Raw genomic sequence first — 7,575 nt, 5'->3', positions numbered from 1 at the left:
AAATCAAACGAAGTAACAAAATTCAAACGACGAAAGAAACAAGCTTCGTTTACTAATCTGGACCTAGGTCAAATTTTGCAGTAGCAAAAACTTGTTTAAGTTGATTAAACGGAAAGAGGGTTTGGAGACGAAACTCTAGGCACTTGAATCGCCTGATTCCGATAAACGAACGAAAAGTTACACTCGAACGAAAATCGGATCAGGAATCATGATTGAAAATAATCACAGAAAATCCGAGAAAAAGAAAAACCGACGAACAGGCTAACGAACGAACGTTCGTTGTCTGCGGCTAAATGGTGGAAACCGTTCGTAAAACCGAACGTAAAAGCGGCCGTTCGCTAAATAACTAAACCAAAGAAAATAAACCGATCCGGATCTAGAAAAAAACGGATCTAGGGTTTACGAAATAAAACCGATCGGTTTAAAAAAAATTGGCGGCTACCTCAAACTCTGGCGGGATCCGGCGAGTCGGCGGAGGCGGGAGGTCCGGCGGGGCGGCGGCGAGCTCCGGCGAGGCGGCGACGGACTCCGGCGGGGCGGCGCGGGCGGCGGCGGGCTCCGGCGCGGGCGACGGCGCGGCGGTGCGCGGCGGCGGCGGGTGGTGGCTAGGGTGAGGGTTTTGGGTGGGGCGGCGGTAATGGGCCTCGGGACGGCGGCTTATAAAGGCCTGGCCCGAGAAGTCCTGGCCGAGTACGACCCTAAGTCGGTCGACTCTTTTTTTAAAATAATTTTGACGTGCATAAAAAGAAAGAAAAGAAATACTAAACGGACTCCAAAAATCCCGAAATAAATTTCCCCGTCCTCTAAAAATAAGCCGGACAAGGTGAACATTTATTTGGGCCTAAAATGCAATTTTGAAGAATGCACTTTTTTCCTAACTCAAATAAAATAGCGACAAAAACCCCGAATAAAAAATCTATTTGATTTTAATATTACATCTCTCATATTTCTTTAATTTGAGGAAGTCATTTTGTCCTCTCTCTTTTATATTTAATAAAAGAAATAATTCAGAAAAAAATAATTAAAATCAAACGATCCTCTTTTCATAATTCCAGAGAATCTCAAATATGAAAATAACGAAATCCCCAACTCTCTCCGTAGGTCCTTGAGTTGCGTGGGATTTCTAGGATCAACCAAAAATGCAATAAAACATGATACGCAAAGATGCTCTAATGTATAACATTCCAAATTGAAAATTTGGGATGTTACATCCACCGACGTACTTCTTCCTCCTATATATGCTCTTATACCCTAGATCGATCACAGGGAGCCAGGAAACCACTTTTCCACCGCCGCAACCTTCTGTACCCGTGAGATCCCATCTTGGGGCCTTTCTCGGCGATCTGCCGGAGGGGGAATCGATCATGGAGGGCTTCTACATCAACACCATAGCCTCTCCGATGAAGCGTGAGTAGTTTACCACAGACCTTCGGGCCCATAGTTATTAGCTAGATGGCTTCTTCTTCTCTCTTCTCTCTCTTTCTCTTTGATTCTCAATACAAAGTTCTCCTCGATGTTCTTGGAGATCTATTCGATGTAATACTCTTTTGCAGTGTGTTTGCCGAGATCCGATGAATTGTGGGTTTATGAACAAGATTATTTATGAATATTATTTGGTTCTTCTCTGAATGCTTATATGCATGATTTGATATCTTTGCAAGTCTCTTCGAATTATCGGTTTAGTTTGGCCTACTAGATTGATCTTTCTTGCAATGGGAGAAGTGCTTAGCTTTGGGTTCAATCTTACGGTGTCCTTTCCCAGTGACAGTAGGGGAAGCAAGGCACGTATTGTATTGTTGCCATCAAGGATAAAAAGATGGGGTTTATATCATATTGTTTGAGTTTACCCCTCTACATCATGTCATCTTGCTTAAAGCGTTACTCTGTTCTTATGAACTTAATACTCTAGATGCATGCTGGATAGCGGTCGATGTGTGGAGTAATAGTAGTAGATGCAGAACCGTTTCGATCTACTTGACACGGACGTGATGCCTATATGCATGATCATTGCCTTAGATATCTTCATAACTATGCACTTTTCTATCAATTGCTCGGCAGCAATTTGTTCACCCACCGTAATACATGCTATCTTTAGAGAAGCCACTAGTGAAACCTATGGCCCCCGAGTCGCTTTCTTATTATATTGCATCTCTTTTATTTACAACACATCTTGTTTACTATTTTGCAATCTTTACTTTCCAATCTATACAACAAAAATACCAAAAATATTTACTTTACTATCTCTATCAGATCTCACTTTTGCGAGTGACCATGAAGAGATTGACAACCCCTTTATCACGATGGTTGCAAGGTTCTTGATTGTTTGTGCAGGTACTAGGTGACTTGTGCGTTGTCTCCTACTAGATTGATTCCTTGGTTCTCAAAAATTGAGGGAAATAGTTACGCTACTTTGCTGCATCACCCTTTCCTCTTCAAGGGAAAACCAAAGCATTCTCAAGAGGTAGCAGCATAACGGAACGAGTAAAGAGACTTACCGGTAACGAGATTGAACTAGGTATGATGATACCGACGATCGAATCTCGGGCAAGTAACATACTGATGACAAAGGGAACAACGTATGTTGTTATGCGGTTTGACCGATAAAGATCTTCGTAGAATATGTAGGAACCAATATGAGCATCCAAGTTCCGCTATTTGTTATTGACCGGAGATGAGTCTTGGTCATGTCTACATATTTCTCGAACCCGTAGGGTCCGCACGCTTAACATTCGATGACGATCCGTATTATGAGTTTATGTGTTTTGATGTACCGAAGGTAGTTCGGTGTCCCGGATGAGATCACGGACATGACGAGGAGTATCGAAAAGGTCGAGACATAAAGATTGATATATTCAATGACTATATTTGGACACTCGAATGGTTCCGAGGTGTATCGGGTATTTATCGGAGTCCCGGAAGGGTTATCGGAACCACCGGGGAAGTTATGGGCCTTATTGGGCCTTAAGGGAGAGAGAGGGAACAGCCAAGGGCTGGCGGTGCCCCCCCATGGGCCTAGTATGAATTGGACTAGGGGGAGGGGCGGCGCCCCCTCCTTCCTTCTCCTTCCCCTCTCCTTCCTTCTTCTCCTAGTAGGACTAGGAAAGGGGGGGTTCCAACTCCTACCAGGAGTAGGATTGCCCCCCTTGGGCGCGCCCTATAGGGCCGGCCGGCCTCACCCTTTCTCCTTTATATACGGTGGCAGGGGGCACCCTAGAACACACAAGTTGACATTTGTTTTAGCCGTGTGTGGTGCCCCCCTCCACAGAAACACACCACGGTCATATTGTCGTAGTGCTTAGGCGAAGCCCTGCGCCGGTAACTTCATCATCACCGTCACCACGCTGTCATGCCGACAAAACTCTCCCTCGACCTCAACTGGATCAAGAGTACGAGGGACATCATCGAGTTGTATGTGTGCAGATCGCGGAGGTGCCATGCATTCGGTACTTGATCGGATGGATCGCGAAGACATTCGACTACATCAAGCGCATTACTCAACGCTTCCGCTTTCGGTCTACGAGGGTATGTAGGCACACTCTCCCCTCTCATTGCTATGCATCCCTAGATAGATCTTGAGTGATCATAGGATTTTTTTGAAATACTACGTTCCCCAACAAAAAAAATATACCCAGCTATTAGTATATGTGCAGCGATTTAAACTTCTAGTGGTAACTTCAAATCCACAAAAAGTAGTGATCAACTAGCTTGCTACCTACTAATGTCTACTACGCAACCTTTTTGTAGACTCGTGTTGGGCCTCCAAGCGCAGATTTTTGTAGGACAGTAGCAAATTTCCATCAAGTGGATGACCTAAGGTTTATCAATCCGTGGGAGGCGTAGGATGAAGATGGTCTCTCTCAAACAACCCTGCAACCAAATAACAAAGAGTCTCTTGTGTCCCCAACGCACCCAATACAATGGTAAATTGTATAGGTGCACTAGTTCAGCAAAGAGAAGGTGATACAAGTGCAATATGGATAGTAGATATTGGTTTTTGCAATCTAAAAAATATAAAAACAGCAAGGTAGCAAGTAACAAAATTGAGCAAAAACGGTATTCAATGCTTTGAAACAAGGCGTATAGGGTTCATACTTTCACTAGTGCGAGTTATCTCAACAATGATAACCTAATTAGATCATATAACAATCCCTCAATGTGCAACAAAGAGTCACTCCGAAGTCACTAATAGCGGAGAACAAATGAAGAGATTATTGTAGGGTACGAAACCACCTCAAAGTTATTCTTTCTGGTCGATCTATTGGTCTATTCCTATAAGTGTCACAAACAGCCCTAGAGTTCATACTAAAATAACACCTTAAGGCACACATCAACCAAAACCCTAATGTCACCTAGATACTCCAATGACACCACAAGTATCCGCGGGTTTGATTATACGATATGCATCACACAATCTCAGATTCATCTATTTGAACCAACACAAAGAACTTCAAAGAGTGCCCAAAGTTTTTACGGGAGTGTCAAGAAGAAAATGTGTGCCAACCCCTATGCATAAGTTCACAAGGTCACAGAACCCGCAAGTTGATCACCAAAACATACATCAAGTAGATCACGTGAATATCCCATTGTCACCAGAGATAAGCACATGCAAGACATACATCAAGTGTTCTCATATCCTTAAAGAATCAATTCGATAAGATAACTTCAAAGGGAAAACTCAATCCATTACAAGAAGGTAGAGGGGGAGAAACATCATAAGATCCAACTATAATAACAAAGCTCACGGTACATTAAGATCGTGCCAAATCAAGAACAAGAGAGAGAGAGATCAAACACATAGTTACTGGTACATACCCTCAGCCCCAAGGGTGAACTACTCCCTCCTTGTCATGGAAAGCACCGGGATGATGAAGATGGCCACCAGTGATGATTCCCCCCTCCGGCAGCGTGCCGACACAGGGTCCCGGTTGATTTTTGGTGGCTACAGAGCCTTGCGGCGGTGGAACTCCTGATCTAGGTTCTGTTCTTGGTTTTTTGGGATTTATAAGAGGCGTTGGCGTCGGGAACAAGTCAGGGGGCCCATGAGGAGCCCACAAGGATGGATGGCGCGCCCTGCACCCTCGTGGACGCCTCGTGGCTCTTTTTCGATATCTTTTTGTTACAGTATTTTTTATATTTTCCAGAAATAATCTCCATAAATTTTCAGGTCAACTGGACTCCGTTTGATATTCCTTTTCCGCGAAACTCAAAAACAAGGAAAAAAAAATAGAAACTGGCACTAGGCTCTAGGTTAATAGGTTAGTCGCAAAAATCATATAAAATAGCATATAAAACATCCAAGATAGATAATATAATAGCATGAAATAATCAAAAATTATAGATTGGAGACGTATCAAGCATCCCAAGCTTAGTTCCTCCTCATCCTCGTGTAGGTAAATGATAAAAACAGAATTTTTGATGTGGAATGCTACCTAACATATTTATCAATGTAATCTTCTCTATTGTGGCAAGAATATTCAGATCCATGAGATTCAAAACAAAAGTTTAATATTGACATAAGAATAATAATACTTCAAGCATACTAACAAGGCAATTATGTATTTTCAAAATAACATGGCCAAAGAAAGCTTATCCCTACAAAATCATATAGTCTAGCTATACTCCATCTTCATCACACAAAATATTCAAATCATGCACAACCCCGATGACAAGCCAAGCAATTGTTTCGTACTTTTGATTTTCTCAAACCTTTTCAACTTTCACGCAATACATGAGCGTGAGCTATGGACATAGCACTATAGGTGGAATAGAATATGGTGGTTGTGAAGAAGATAAAAAGAAGGAGATAGTCTCACATCAACTAGGCGTATTAATAGGCTATGGAGATGCCCATCAATAGATATCAATGTGAGTGAGTAGGGATCGCCATGCAACGGATGCACTAGAGCTATAAGTTTATGAAAGCTCAAAAAGAAACTAAGTGGGGGTGCATCCAACTTGCTTGCTCATGAAGACCTAGGGCAATTTGAGGAAGCCCGTCATTGGAATATACAAGCCAAGTTCTATAATGAAAATTCCCACTAGTATATGAAAGTGGACAACATAGGAGACTCTCTATCATGAAGATCATGGTGCTACTTTGAAGCACAAGTGTGGTAAAAGGATAGTAGCATTGCCCCTTCTCTCTTTTCTCTCATTTTTTGGGACCTCTCTCTTTTTTTGGCCTCTTTTTTTATTTTTATTTTTTATTTTTCATCCGGAGTCTCATCCTGACTTGTGGGGGAATCATAGTCTCCATCATTCTTTCCTCACATGGGACAATGCTCTAATAATGAAGATCATCAAACTTTTATTTACTTACAACTCAACAATTACAACTCGATACATAGAACAAAATATGACTCTATATGAATGCCTCTGGCGGTGTACCAGAATGTGCAATGAATCAAGAGTGACATGTATGAAAGAATTATGAACGGTGGCTTTTCCACAAATACGATGTCAACTACATGATCATGCAAAGCAATATGACAATGGTGGAACATGTCATAATAAACGGAACAGTGGAAAGTTGCATGGCAATATATCTCGGAATGGCTATGGAAATGTCGTGATAGGTAGGTATGGTGGCTGTTTTGAGGAAGGTATATGATGGGTGTATGGTACCGGCGAAGGTTTCGCGGCACTAGAGAGGCTAGCAATGGTGGAAGGGTGAGAGTGCGTATAATCCATGGTCTCGACAATAGTCATAAAGAACTCACATACTTATTGCAAAAATCTATTAGTTATCGAAACAAAGTACTACGCGCATGCTCCTAGGGGGGTAGATTGGTAGGAAAAGAGCAGCACTCGTCCCCGACCGCCACTCATAAGGAAGACAATCAATAAATAAATCATGCTCTGACTTCATCACATAACGGTTCACCATACGTGCATGCTACGGGAATCACGAACTTTAACACAAGTATTTCTCAAATTCACAATTACTTACTATCATGAATCTCATATCACCATCTTTATATCTCAAAACAATCATAAGGAATCAAACTTCTCATAGTATTCAATGCACTTTATATGAAAGTTTTGATTATATCCCTGTTGGATGCCTATCATATTAGGACTAAATTCATAACCAAAGCAAATTACCATGCTATTTAAATACTCTCAAAATAATATAATTGAAGCACGAGAGTTCATCAATTTTTTCAAAATAAAACTACCGCCATGCTCTAAAAAGATATAAGTGAAGCACTAGATATAACGATAAACTACGCCAAAAGATATAAGTGAAGCACAATGACTAGTTGAATAATTATGTAACTATGTGAAGACTCCTTCTCATAAATAAAATTTCAGATCTTAAGTACTTTATTCAAACAGCAAGAAAATAAATAAAATGACATTGCAAGGATAGCACATATCATGTGAAGAAGCAAAAACTTAGGCTCACACAAAACTGACCGATAATTGTTGAAGAAGAAAGGTGGGATACCTACCGGGGAATCCCCAAGCTTAGATGCTTGATACTTCTTGAAATATCAATTAGGGATGCCTTGGGCATCCCCAAGCTTGAGCTTTTGTGTCTCATTAATTCCTTTCATATCGCGGTTTCCCTAA

This window comes from Triticum urartu, chromosome 1 (genome assembly GCF_003073215.2).
Source record: "Triticum urartu cultivar G1812 chromosome 1, Tu2.1, whole genome shotgun sequence".
Classification (NCBI taxonomy): domain Eukaryota; kingdom Viridiplantae; phylum Streptophyta; class Magnoliopsida; order Poales; family Poaceae; genus Triticum; species Triticum urartu.
Note: the sequence above shows the minus strand (reverse complement) of the source record.